This window comes from Microtus pennsylvanicus, chromosome 5, assembly GCF_037038515.1.
Source record: "Microtus pennsylvanicus isolate mMicPen1 chromosome 5, mMicPen1.hap1, whole genome shotgun sequence".
In the NCBI taxonomy this organism is placed as follows: Eukaryota; Metazoa; Chordata; class Mammalia; order Rodentia; family Cricetidae; genus Microtus; species Microtus pennsylvanicus.
Genome location: NC_134583.1, coordinates 31392880 through 31408494, shown reverse-complemented (window position 1 = coordinate 31408494; position 15615 = coordinate 31392880).

The following is a 15615-nucleotide window of genomic DNA, read 5'->3' as shown; positions in this document are numbered from 1 at the left end:
TTCTTATATATGTATAACACACAAAAAAAGCCTACTCAGTCCATATTTTATTGATATTCATGGCTGACAAATTGGTATTGTATCACCCTGTTGCTAAAGACGCCTAGTAGTTCTGACACCATATATACAGGATCCAAACTGGATCTGTCCAGAATGCTTCTCCCTCAGGACTAGCTTTCCTGACAACAAATAGTGCCTCACAAGCTTCCAAGGAAGGTAGCAGTCCATAGTCCTACCTAGTTATGATACCTATGATTAAAAACAACAATCCTGAGAACTCTAAGAAATGGCAGAGCTTGCAGAAATGGCAAGCATATCTTGGCATTAGCTAACGGCTCTCTAATTTGAGAAGTCTGATTCATCAAGTTTCTATCACTCTTAATGGATGTGTAGTGCCAGCTTGATGGCTCACAAACATTTGGAAGTTAGGCATACTTTTCTGATAGTTAGCTAAATGAACTATAGTTATTAATAGTTATATTAATATATAGTTTTTTTTACATCAGTGAGATTTTAAAAGAAAAGGCATGGTAAACACTGAATCCAGCGTTTCTCTCTTCCATTAAACATAAATTTTAATCTCTTTGAGGCCTTAAATAAGTTGACATAATTTCTACTTTGCTAATTATTACTAGATATTTTCAGCACATGATCATAAAATTAGAATCAAGTGAGAGAGAAACATTCTGTCCACGGTTTCAATGACTGAAATGACAAAATTATTTCCATACAAGGAAGATGACGTTTGGTTTTTACTTTCATTTCCTCAAAAGTTTATAGTGAATATTTATGATGGTGTAAGGTATCTGAGGGAAACAGGAAATGTAGATTTCTCCCATCATGACAGGTATTAATGAAATATGCAATCAAAACATTATTAACAAATAAAATTTATCAAATGACATTTTGTACATATAGTTGTGTTCATAGTTTACACATGTCTTTTTGTGTGTGTAAGAGAAAAAGGAAAAGAGAGAGGGAGCAAGAGAGAGAGAGAGAGAGTTTGACTACAAATCAACACACATATATAGAATTCAGAAACCAACTTGGTGGAATAACCTTTCTCCTTTTACTCACCCCCCCCCCCAGGGTCAAATTTTATTTATTTAATTCTTTATTGATTTTTATTGAGCTCTACATTTTTCTCTGCTCCCCTCCCTGCTACTCCCTCCCCCCCTCAACCTTCCCACAAGGTCCCCATGCTCCGAATTTACTCAGGACATCTTGTCTTTTTCTACTTCCCATGTAGATTAGGTCTATGTAAGTCTCTCTTAGTGTCCTCATTGTTGTCTAGATTCTCTGGGATTATGATTTTTGGGCTGTTTTTTTTTTTTTTGCTTTATGCTTAAACACCACTTATGAGTGAGTAAATGTGATAACTGTCTTTCTGTGTCTGGGTTACCTTACTGAAAATAATGTTTTCTAGTTCCATTCATATTCATTTGCCTGCAAAATTCAAGACGTCATTTTTATGTATTTATGCATTTATGTATTTATTTATTTATTTTGCTGTGTAGTACCATTGTGTAAATGTACTACATTTTCCTTATCCATTCTTCGATAAAGGGGCGTTTAGGTTGTTTCCAGGTTCTGGCTATGGCAAACAATGCTGCTATGAACATAGTTGAGCACATGTCCTTGTGGCATGATTCAACATTTTTTGGATATATACCCAAAAGTGATATTGCTGGGTCTTGAGGAAGGTTGTTTCCTAATTTTCTGAGAAACTGCCACAGTGACATCCAAAGGAGTTGTCCCAACTTGCATTCCCACCAGCAATGCAGAAGTGTTCCCTTAACCCCACAACCTCTCCAGCATACGTTGTCATCAGTATTTTTGATTTTGGCCATTCTTACAGGAGTAAGATGGAATCTCAGAGATTTTTTATTTGCATTTCTCTGATAACTAAGGACGTTGAACATTTCCTTAAGTGCCTTTCAGCCATTTTAGATCCCTTTATTGAGAGTTCTCTGTTTAGGTTTTTACTCATTTTTTTTATTGAATTATTTGTTCTTTTGATGACCAATGTCTTGAGTTTTTGTATATTTTGGAGATCAGACGTGTCTGATGTGGGGTTAGTGAAGATCTTTTCCAATTCTGTAGGCTGTCGTTTTGTCTTGTTGACTGTGTCCTTTGCTTTACAGAAGCTTTTCATTTTCAGGAGGTCCCATTATTAAGTGTTTCTCTCAGTGTCTGTGCTACTGGGGTTATATTTAGGAAGGAACCTCCTGGGACAATAAGTTCAAATGTACTTCCCACACTTTCTTCTGTAAGGTTCGGTGTGGCTGGCTTTATGTTGAGATCTTTGATCCACTTGGACTTGAGTTTTGTGCATGGTGATAGATATGGGTCTATTTTCATTCTTATACATGTTGATATCCAGTTATGCCAGCACCACTTGTAAAATAAGCTTTCTTTTTTCCATTTGATATTTTTTGCTTCTTTTTAAAAAATCAGGTTTTCAAAAGTGTGTGGATTAATATATTAGTCTTTAATTTGGTTCCATTTGTCTTCCTGTCTGTTTTAATGCCATTACCAGGCTGCTTTCACTCCTGTAGCTCTGTAGTAAGTTTGACATCAGGGATTGTGATATTGTGATGCCTCCAGAAGTTCTGGCTATCCTGTTTTTTGGGTTTTTTTTTTTTTTTTTTGCTTTTTCATAAGAAGTTGCATACTGTTCTTTCGAGGTCAGTGAAGAATTTTGCTGGGATTTTGATTCTCCTTTTACCTTTAAGTGGGTTCCAGAAATTGAACTCAGGCTCTCAGGCTGCATAGCAAGAGCTTTAACCCTTTGAATATTCAGGTCTCTGTTGAAGTCTCTGTTGTCTTCTCAGATCATCCTTTCATTTCTCCATTGATGCAAGATCTCTTGAATTGAACCAGGAGCTTGTTGCTTTAGCTAGCCATCTCTTTCTGCCTCTGTCCCATAAAAGATCATGAAGGAGCTGCTGTGCCCACTTGGCTTTTATGTGGTTTGGGGACAAATAAACAAACATAAACATGGGAATATGTTCATCTGTGCTGACCATCAATGAAATGAAAATTAAAATATATTGAGATATCAATCAGATATTTATAAAAATGTGTAACAACAAATGTTAGTGAGAATGTGGATCAAAAAGAATCCCTTTATATTGTACTTAGAAATTAACAAATCTAGCTATGAGCCCAGGTCGACATATCACAGAGATACTTGAATATCAAAATTGATGGCAGAATATTCATGATAGTATATTATGGAGCCAACCTACATATCCAACACAGAGAAATAGGCAAGGAAATGTGGTATATATAAGCAATGGATTTTTTTCTACCATAAAGAAAAATGAGGCTAATTTACTTTCAGGAAAATATGTTGTGAGCAACTGGGATGATTGTACTAAGTGAGTTAAGGTACTCTCAGGAAGACAAATGTCATGTTTTATCTCACTGAAGGTTCCTATATATTACAGAGGTAAATAAAGTCATGCTTGTGTATTGCACATGAAGGTTGATGCTGAAGATCTAAGGGACCATAGTTGTTGAGTGATGGATAGCTATGGATGAACGTGCTCAACACACGATGCTTTATGGAAATTGTTCTGATGGCTCATGGAGACATCCTATTTCTGATGACTTATTTTCAGATAATGGTTAGTGAGGAAGAAAAATTTTCTTCAAAAGGTGCTCATTGGTAATGTACACATGTTTCTGTAAGAAAATTCTCATCTATATTCCTGTAAACAATTCTAAGAAGGCTCATTTAGTCTTGAATACATGCTCACTTTCTCTCACACATACATGAACACTCTCACACACACATGCATACATACACACACACACACACACACACATGATGAAAGAAAAGGTGATAGGAAGGGGAATAGTTGCAAATTGGAAAATGATTAACAGGATGGGAGTAAGGAAAGAAGGGTCCTATGTGTTAGACTGAAAAATTATCAATATATTTTAGTTATACATATGAAAATGTTGTAATGAATCCCATTAGTGTTTATAATTAACATGTTTATATAAACCACTAAAATAAAATAAAACTGTCCTCATGTTTATAATAATAGTCAATGATTTTTTTAACGAAAAAAAAATCTGGAAATTTTATAAATCAATTAGACAAATTAACTAAGATGTTGTCTTACTTGAAACCTCTAGTTATTATTTCTTTCAACAAATTTTAATTATTATTTATGCTCTAAAATATATGTAACTAATTTTCCACAGTCTCCCAATGTGCATTTTTCTAATATTTATTTTTTGTTTTATGTGTGTGAATGTGTTAGTTAAAAGGGCTTCTATACCAACAATTACACTTGACTGAGAAAGTTGTTCATCTCATATCTTCGGAGTAAAAAGAGAGACAGACAGAGGTATATCAACAATAAAATGGCCATGAATTGCATTTCTTTTTACTTTAAGAGAAGGGACTACCGAGTTAGTAGGTTTGATTTCCTGCATAGGTAATGACAGTTGCTTCTTTTGAAGTGTTTTGGTTGTGTACTAACCTAGGTTATTTGGGTGATTTGGGAAGAGTACCATACGGCTTTTCTGATTATCTCAGATTTGTTTGCCACACAGTTCAAGACTTTAGAAGACACATGTATAAATTTCCTTAAGCATAAATTGCAAGTACAAAAGGCAGTAAAAGCAGACATTTCAATAATGCACTGTATTTATTAAGGTGGATACTACAGTTGGGATAGTCTATGGATAAAAATGTTTCTGTGTTGATTTAGATTTGTATTAGCAACTGAGCTGCATAAATTTAGCTTTCGTGGCATGTTATAATAGATTTTTTCTTTATCTGAATATAAATGTTATAAAAGACACAGAGCTGTTTTCTCAACTTTATGCTTGTGATGTCAGGCTTATCAGGAAAGATGGTTTGACTCAGGCAAATTGAAGCAGAAAATGCTGCCCTACAGAGTAATATCTCTTTTCTCCATTTTTTGCTTTCATTCTGTTGTCAGAATCTATGACAAGAAAGAGATGTGTTGTCCCCTGATTGAAGGGCCAGTCTTTGTGGAAGTCCGATCTTTTGTTAGAGTGTAGCACTAGGCCAAATTGATAGAGAACACCATTATCCCTTGGTAATCAGAAGATCATGTTTCCCAGATCATTTTCTTGTCTTTCTTCTCCCAAACCCTTGGGTTGGATCCGGAAAAAGGCGGAGGTGCTGAATTACTGTATTTGTTATCATGCAGAGTTGTAACCGAACCCACATTCTCCTTCATTATTTTATCAAGTCATCAGGGCTAATTGACAGCAAGCCTTTATGTCTAGATTTGTTCCCATTAGAAGCCCTTGTGTCCTTGACTACACAGGTAAGGAAAGAACTTTAATTACTGCTGTAATGAGATGTGGCTGAAACAGCTGTGCTTTGGTTTAACCAAAAGTGAAGCTTTCTGAAACAATGATACGGATGCTGTCCCTGCATCACTTGTGAGCAAATGCACTATGGATGGGAAGAGAATAGCCACAGTCTATATTACAGACCTTCAACTCTATAACCAAAGGTATTTTCCTCTTTTATAGATTATTTTTATAGCATGTGTTACAAGAGCAACAAAATGCTGTTTTATTTTTGTACTATTTATTGTAATTATGTGGTATTAAATAAAAACACTATAAAAAGTACACAGGACAGCTCTGAAATTTCTGTAACCTATTCTACCTCAAAAATCCAAAGACAAAGAAATACATTTTAATGTGGTAAAAAAAAAAATGAGCATAGGATATGTTATAGCCTTAGTTACTGGTTAAGAAACACATTTAGATAATTATGAAGTGATGAAAATTGTGTTTTTCCTTTATTATTGAGTCCACCAAAAATTTTCCACAGTAACTAGGAAAATTAACCAAATTACAAATTTATTTTCTAAAAATATTATTTTATCAACTAAACATTCCTCTCTCAGAAATTAAGAGGCATTTGTATATTGTGGTCTACAATCTCATATAGCAATTAGTAATTGTCCATTTCTCCATGTTTCCTCTCTGTTGCTTACATATTTATGCATATATGTTCAGGTTTAGATAAGGAGCATTTTCCTGAGGTTCATGTGTTCAAGGATTAGGCCCCAGCAGATGCCAGATCCCTGACAGGTGGTTGGGATCTTACCCAGGAATGAGTTAATTCAAAGCAATATTTGAAATTTGATGATATTATTGAAATTTGATGGGAGGATAGTCTAGTGGAGAGGAAGCTGATTACCATAAATGCATTATTTCCAGATGGAGCTATCCTGAGCTTTGCTTAATTTCTGCTTCCCATCCGTTCAGGTGCAAATGGCCTTTGCCTCCTTATTTTAGCCCCCATATTTTGCTTTGCAATGGCCCAGAATAAATGGAGCTATATGGCCACGCATAGCAACCTCTGAAATCATGAGTCAGAATAAGTTTTTCCTCTTAAATGCACATACCCCACCACCATTATCAGATCACCAGATCTCTCTTTTATTAGCGAAGCTCGTTATATTTAGAAAGTGTGTTATGAATGGCTACTTCCTAATATGACTAACTAACAATTAGAGCACACACACACACACACACACACACACACACACACACACACACATATATATATATATATATATATATATATATATATTTGTTACAGTAAGATTTAACAAATGGAGCTCAAGATCAGTTCCAGAGATGACTAGCTTCATATTGATGACATGGATGGATATAGACTGGGTGAACAGCCAGAGTCTTTTCATATGAATGCCTGTACATCTTCATTTGTGGTTTCTTCCTGTGGGCAATTTCTCCCACATGTGGGTATCCTGCCTATAATGTGTACAAGAATATAACTAAGCGAATGTGTAGATGAAAGTTTCTCTCCCACATGGTTCCACTGCCATTAATCCCAACAAAACACACAGAGGCCTGTATTAATTATAAAGTATTTGGCCTTTTATCTCAGGCTTATTACTAACTGGTTCTTACAATTTAAATTAACCCATAATTCTTGTCTATGTTTAGCTAGGCAGGAAGTATAGGTGGGGTGACCAGATTAGGAGAATTCTGGGTAGAGGAAAGGCTCAGTCTGCAGTCACCACCTACATGCAGAGGAAGCAAGATAAAAGGGAGCTAGCTACTGGTCAATCAGCATTTTATTAAACCTATACAAATGACAAATCTTTACAGTGTGCAAGAGCATTATCCCACAGCACTTTTTTTTTCTTTTCAAATAAGGAATTGGAATCTATTCTCATTAATTTAACTTTTTTTTTCCTGATCAATATCCATAACAACTTATAACCAACATTGTAAACAAAGACAAGCATCCATAATCTGTTTTATGGGAATGAGGGCATAGTTGTTTAGGCTACTTCCTGCTTACTGGGGGGTGCTTCTAATTTTATGTAGACTCAAAGAAAATTTAGGATTAATGTCAAGTCCAGACTGGAGTATTCTGTGAGGCTGGCTTATCTCAGCCATAAGTCTGAAGATGCTCTGAAACATTGGGTCATCTGGGCCATCTGCTCCTATCCTGAAAATTTTCAGGGGATTTTCCTTCATCAAATCTAAATTTTCTTAACCCAGAATGAATCCAAAGCTTCTCATTTCTTGTGGAAACAAACAAACAAACAAAAACAAAAAAACCCTCCTCTTATTCAATAAAACATATCTTTTGACTTAAATTTTGAAGTCAAGGCACTTCCCATTTTTATTCCAAAAGTGAAGGTGAAAGGCTGGATTAATCTAACAGCATTAATATTCAAATGGCTTTTAGCAGCTGTTTCTCCTTCCTTAGCAGTCAAAAATTCAAAGACAATACAATAACATATTTTAATCAGATTTTCTGTGTATTTTCCATCTTTTTGTGGCTTTTTACAACTCTATTTCTTTTATTCTTATTTTTAACTTTTGGGTTTTGTTTTGTTTTGAAACATGGTTTCTCTGTGTATTTTTGTCTGTCCTGGAACTCACTCTGCAGATCAGGCTGTCCTTGAATTCACATAGATATGCTTACCTCTGCATTCTAAGTGCTGGAATTAAAGGTGTGTGCCACCACACCCAAATAACTCTATTTCTTTCTTCTTTTTTTCAAAAGACTTTCTATACCCTTTTTTTTCTCTCAAACATGAGTATATTTTTAAAAACAATGTAAACTGTTTAGAGATTATTTTTATTTAAATCTGTTTTAACTGTATATCTCATTTTTTCTGATCATATGAGTCTTTAATTTGCTTAGCAATATTGCTAGGATTAAAGCCACGGCTTTGGCAGGCAGATCTGCCCTACTTCTTGCCTCCCTGAGAGTCTAGCTTCATGGCAGAAGTCACACTTTCACCACAACTCTGTGGAGTGTCTAGGTCCATGCTACCACTAAAAAGGATGCTGGAGACTGTTCACTTAAAAGAGTCACTTAAAAGAGCTGTGAGGTTTTTGCTGCTAACACTAAGGCAGGAAGCCTCTCTTAAAGGAGCAACACTTCTGCTCACCTCTAACAAATAGAGTCCACTTAAGATAATGCTGCTACCAAGAAGCCATGCTTGACTTTGTTCTTTTGTCTATCTAGAATCCTTTAAAAAAACAATTGATTAATTTAACACTTTCTCAGGCTTTATGTGGAAAATCTTTCTAAATGTTTGGGTGCCCTTGGTAGGTGAAAGTTTCTGTCTTGCCTGGCCCTGCTGTCATTCAGTCCCAACAAAACACACAGAGGCTTAGATTAATTATAAACTGATCAGCCTATTAGCTCAGAATTATTATTACCTCTTATATATTAAAGTAACTTATAATTCTTCCCTGTGTTAACCACGTGACTTGCTACCTTTTATCAGTGCAGCATTCTCATCTTGCTTCCTCTACATCTGAATGGTGGCTGATTGCAAACTGAGCCTTTCCACTTCCCAGAATTCTCCCACTCACTAACGGCCAATCAGCATTTTATTAAACCATACAAGTGACAAATCTTTATAGGGTATAAGACCATTATCCCTAAATAGCCCAAAGTGTGTGGGGGCACATCATAACATTTAGAAGCCAGGACCAGAAAGGGTAACTTTAAAAATGTAGAAGCTCAGCAATGGAGTGTGTTTTGTGTAAGTCCTTTGAATGATCGCTAAAGTGTAAAAGATTTTTAATGCTAAATAAATTCTCAAATGGGCAGTGTTCACATGTAATCCCATTGCAGGCTGCTGCTTACTAGGAGACTTGAATTCTGAATTATGTTTTTCATTGGATATCCTGTAAGATGTGGTGCTTTGTAGGCACTACTAAGCCCAGTGAATTTTAATATTTAAATAAGAAATTAGATATTCAAATTCAAGAATATGAAGATTGCTATAAATATGTTTAAAATTATAAATTTGAAAGCACTTACCATACTTATTTATTGTCTTTGAATCTCAAAGAGTAACATGTTAGAAATCAGAAAAAAACTCAGAAACTTGGAGTTTGTTTCACTGTCTGTTATTATTGAAAAATTGTATCATTGGTGATTCATCATTTTGATATATTTGTTTTTTTTTAAAAAGTGGAAGTTAATAGTCTCTAAACATCAAAACATAGAACTAGGAAACCTGAATTTCCACTGAATTCTGCAAATCACAAAATCCTAGCACACTCCCTTGGATTAAAGGGAAGACAACCGAGTGACTTTAATTTGTGGATAATTTAAAAAACTCAGTGCGTGAATGTCTGTTGACCTATGAACTACAAATTATCTCACCTTGTCACAAAACAATATCAAAAAGGTCAAACAAAAGTTATACACTGTTTGAAAGAGGAGAGGTCAGAAAACTCTGAGGATCTAGTAGCTGATGGTATCTCAGAAATCCAGAATCCAGTGAAACACACATAGTGATGCTCTTGACAAAAGCTTGACTTGGTACCTGGTAAGCACTCTACTGGAATTCTGATATCTTTGGACCACTGAGTACCTCCAATCCCATGATGACAGAATATGTTAGCTGAGAAAAAGCTCTGCTCTTCCTGCCCATGGAACGTTGGGCTGCAAAGCCTTGAATTATTCTAAAATTGTTACATAGCCCCAACTGTTCTTTTTCTTGATAATGTCAGACATACAAAATACCTTCAAAATTTGGGATGGTTTTCTTTCTTCTCTTTTATCTAATCACTCCGTTTTGTGTTTCTAATTTATTACATGTTGAATATTCATTATATGCCTTCATGAACTTAAGATTTTCCTGGTTTATATTTTTTGTTTTTTTTTAAAAAGAACTTTTGCCTTTTATACCCAGATTTGTGCATAGTTTATTAGTTGTATAATAATTTTTTATATTGAATTTTTAAGTATTTATTTTTTTAAATTTCAAAGATCTCTGAAACATCTTAATTTTTATTTTTTGAGACTTTTTTTGTTCTTCCAGGTACAGTTAGCATAATTTCAAGTCTCTATGTAGTTGTAACTTTTTATATATTCCTTTTTATTCCTCAGTTATTGCTACTTCCCTGGGGTAAGAGACCGTGTTTCATGCACTCCTTTAAGAACCGAATCTACTATATTTTACTACTAGTCATAGTTGTAGCATTCAAAATTAACCTGAATTTTCCAGGCAATTAAAAATAGACCTTCTCTAACACTCTCTATGTAACCTGATTATTCCTAGAAAGTTTCTCTTATGAAGAGGTAATGAAAGGACATGGGGAACTGTGTGATAGAAGCACAGTGGAGAACACAGGTGAGAAGTGTTGGTCTCCTCTTTATGAGTCCGTATCAGCAGTCTGCTTTTGGCAGATGATACACTCAGGTTAGTTTTGAGGGAGCATGTAAATTAATAGCCAGCAATACTCCAGGGGGAATTGACTAGAGCCACAGTTTTCTATCCTTAATCTGAATAACAATTACCTGAAGGCTTTGATACTGTGTGGTAGTCTTGCCAACTCTACAGGGTTCTGACTCAGTATGGCTGGACAGGCTTAAGTATTTGCCCTTGTCATCTGCCGGCTGATGATGTTAATGACACACATTTGACAATCAAAACTAGAAACACTATCAATTAAACTCAAATGCATATACGACCCATTTTCTGTGTAATTTTATCCAGTCTTTACCTATTCTGATCCTACTATTATTATGTGTGAAAAACTACCCAGAAGTCATGGCCTCAAAGCAGCAATAGCTGCAATTCTGCTTGCTAGAATTTTATTTGGGAATGACTTGGTGGTGACATTTCTCTAGTTCTCCAAGTATTAGCTGAAACATGTTGAAGGCTGGAGACTAGTATAGTAATTTCCCCATTTTCTTGTGTCTGATGTTAAAGGCCTCCTTTGGGGTTGTTGGCTAGAATGGTATATCTTCTCCATTTGACCTGTGATTCCTCAGTACATTGTGGTATATTTAAAGGTTAATCATTCCAGGCAGTTTGATAGAGCCATGTTCCTTTCACTGGCCTAACTTTCAAAGCCACAGAAGTCACTTCTGCTGCACTTTCTTCTGTGTGTAGCTGCAGAGTTCTGTGTAAACTATAAGGAAGGACATTGAGTCACCATTTCTTTTGAATGCATGGGTACATAGCCCTGTGGGACAAGAAATATAACAAAAATCATTCCTAAAAAGTTCCATAGACTCAAATATTTTGTTAAGAGTAATTTTAAAAAGCAATCACCACTTTTTGAAGAAATTACAAAATCTCCCTTGTAGTAGCAATCTTGAATTTGATATTTTGAATCATGCCACACCATAAGATAAACTGTGTCATATTTTTTTGGAAAATTTTTTTCATTGCTGTTTCTCATTTTCATTTGTTTAATGAGAAACAAATCATTTGCCTTTAATTTCACTCTCACAATGAAGAGTGAAAAGTAGAGTAACTGCTAGCTGTTCTAATGATGAATACATGGGATGAATGTAGTCTCAATTATTGCAAAATCCTAAAGCTCATCTATTTATATCTTCACTTTTATTGATTAAGCCTTGGTAATATTCCTTGGAAGTAACTAACCAAAAGTTTTTTTCTCTGTCTTTTGAGAATGGGATTTTATTCTATAAGTTACCCTTTGATTGTTCCAAAGAATAATGACGGTTTACAATGTTTAATTACTTTTCTCATTATTGCAATAAAACACCTTACATCAACCTTGTAAGAGAAGAGATCTATTTTGGCTCAAGTTTTCAGAGGATTTAGGCCATGGTGGGTTAGCTTTATGTGCTTAGACAAAACACTGTATACTGTGAGAAGTTCTTTCTTGGAGAGACATAAACAGGATCTACTTTCTCCTCATAGGGGCCCCAACAATAACTAAAGTACAGCTCCACAGTTCCCCCAAAGGAAAATAACAAGTTTATTAGGATAACTTATAAAGCATGCTGAGGGGTTATTGGCCACAGAAGAGGTGACATCAAAGCTGTCACACCTCGGAGTCTGCATCCAGCACAGATGATGTTTCCCCTTGGGGCCATAGATAGAATTCTTCAGTACACCATACAGCAGTATTCCATCAGACCAAATGGCTGGGAAGGGCAGCGAGAAACTCATATGAAAATACAAAGGCTCACTCTACCCACTACCTTTTTTAGTTTATTGTTTTTAAACAATCTTTTTTCATTTTACATACAATCTCAGGGCCATCTCCCTCCCCTCAAATTTTTGCCCATTTTCCACCCATCCCACCCCTCATCCACGTCTCAGAAAGTGTCCAGCTTCCCATAGAGTCAACCACGTCTGCCTAATCACTTTGAGGCAGGACCAAGGCCCTCCCCTCTATATCTCTGCTGAGCAAAGTGTTTCCCCAAAGAGAATGGGCTCCAAAAAGCCAGTTCAAGCACTAAGGATAAATCCTGTTCCCACCGCCAGTGACCCCACAGACTTTCCCAGTCTTTTTTGAGGGAATGTCAACAATCTGAGGAGATTTTCCATTTTATAATATCTGGGAAGCGAAGAGAGGGATAGAAAATGACCAGGGACAAAATTGCCTACAAGAAAGCAAACTGTGCTCTATTTCTTTCAACCAGCTGCCATGTCTCAAAGTTTCTAGAACCTTCCAGAGAAGTGTTACCAAGTTATTTATAATCAAGCATTCAACACAAAAGCCTGTTGGGGACATTTTATAGTCAAACCACATTGAACAGAGATGGTCATCACACCACATTTTCTTTAGCAACATCGTTGTCTGTTTTGAACAACAGTGCAAGCAAACGTACTCCAAACCACAAAATTCTCATAAAATGCAGTATTAGTTTTTGGATGCTGCTTACTTAACCATGCCAAGCCCATTATGACTTTAGAGTTAAGTCTTCCATGTGTGACTATTTAGCTTTCCGATAATAGTTCCTTAATTTTTAGCTTTATTGTTTTATGGAGATCTGATTGGTTTTTAGAAGAATTCAGCTGACTGAGCCAGGCTTTATATCTTCTGAAAGCATTAAATATGTTTCCATATTTCCTTCTCATTTTTTGTGTGTTTGGATAGGAAGGTAGGAATCATTTCTACCCTGATTTTTTTTACGTTCATCTTGAAGGGTTATTTATTATTGTTATTTTAGAGTCTCAGCCACCAATGGGAAATACTTGTACTTTTGAACTAAAACTGCTTTATGTCACTTTTAAATTTCATTTGAAGACTCAGTAAAGACTTCAGGGCTGACCTACTTCTTTTCAGTCATATCATCAAAGTCAGTGAAAAGAAATAGGTGTCCATTCCACTTGTTTCATTTTCATGTCGCATGTGTTCCATAGCCCCATTCACTTCCTTAACATCTTTCTCTTTTCTTGTGCCTCCCTTTCTAGTTTCATGAGCTTCACCCATGCTCAAACCCACAGATATGCATACATAAATCTTAAAAGCTAGAATCAAGTCACTACAAAACAATCTCCTATTGGCAAATAATGCTCTATTTTAAAATCCCTTCAATTAGCTTTATGTATCTGTCATCCTTCTACCAAGCGAATTTGAAAAAAAAAAAAAAACGCTATCTGTATGGTCTTGCAGTTGGGTATGGTCCTAATTGAAGCACCAATAAATGAATGCAGCAGTCAAATGTTTAAAGTGCACACCCACATGATCTGAAAATAGAAAATCATCCTAACAACTGTTTTAAAACTTGTCCAGCTCCCTGGTCTCAAAACAATGTGAGATATATATACCACATCTAAATAATAAAATGAGCTGTCAATATGTATGTGGACCAAATTGAGTTACTTTAAACAAACATAAGTTTCATTTTACTTGGCCTTTTTCCTTTGTGAGGTCTTCGATGAACCCGCTTATCTGTGCCATTTAGCATCAGATGGACACAAGTCAGGAAATGAGCTAATCTGAACACAAACTCATCCTTGGACCTTCCAGTCCATCCTGCTATCTACTAAGCATGTCTCTGGCTGGTGACTGGAGGACCTTCTCCCATATGTCCTGTTCATGTGGCGTGGGATTCTTTCCATTGAGTCAGATTTTCTGAATAAGAAAATAAATCAAGCTAGGCTAAATTCATAATAACTTTAAAATCTGAGCTCCAAAACCACTTGTCATCATCATCTCCATACTCTGGGAATCCATAGTAAAAGACAAAGCCACATAGTTTCAACAGGAAGGAAACATTTTGTGAGAGTGGGTAGCAAAACGTTGGAGACTGTGAAACATCTCTGGGAAATCTCACTGTGATCCAGCTTTGTTTTTTCATCCCTAGATATGCTTTTATGTGCTCTGTAGTTCATAATTTCATGTGATTTCTTACTTTCACACCATGTAAAATTCTTTATTTCTTTTGTGGATGTGAATTTGAGCATGGAACTGTTACATCTCTTATCGGTGCTGCACGGGGGCCCATAAGAAAAATTAGGAAAATCTAATACATCAAGTGACTTTTTGCTTTAGTTAGTTTTGGTTGTAGAATACTGTCAATCATAGTTGGATTCATGTATATGATTCATTAGATACTTAACATACTCTTTTCTTAATTGTATTTCTTGACACATGATAATTGGATATTTGTGTTAAGTATAATGTGTTATTTCAAAGCACATGAATATAATGTACAGATCAAATTAAAACCCTAATGTTTCCATTCACTCACTATTTATCAGAGACTTTCAGAGTTTTAAAGACTTTGAATTCCTGGCATAGTGTTAATCTAAAATTCATAAGTAATTGTGAGCCATAGTCACTGCTGCATACACTACACCTTAACTTATTTTTCTACTTACCTTTTGAACTTATTTTCCTACTTACTTCTACCTTTCTTTTATCCATTCTTTTTAGCTTCTAATCATCATATTCTTGGTTTGGTTGATTACTTTTGCAATAATCATTACCCCATCACTAGGCACTAGCTTTCATGTACAAAAGAGAGCATATAGAATTTACTTTTCTGTCTCAAATTCAACATAATGACCTTCAATTTAATTCCTTTTGCTGCAAGCAATTGAACAATATTCTTTATAGATAAATTATATTCCATTTTGTATATATCAATTTATTTTTTAATTCATTCATGGTCATCTATGTTGATTCCACATCTTAACTATTGTGAAGAGTGGAGAATTAATCATGTGTATGCAGGTGTCTTCTTAGCATGTTTATACCATTTCCTTCAGCTATATATGCAGACATAGGATAGCTGCGTCATATATAGCTCTATTTTTACTTTTTGGGAAACTTCCATACTATTAATGTTAATGAATGACTATGATAAATAACATGACTAAA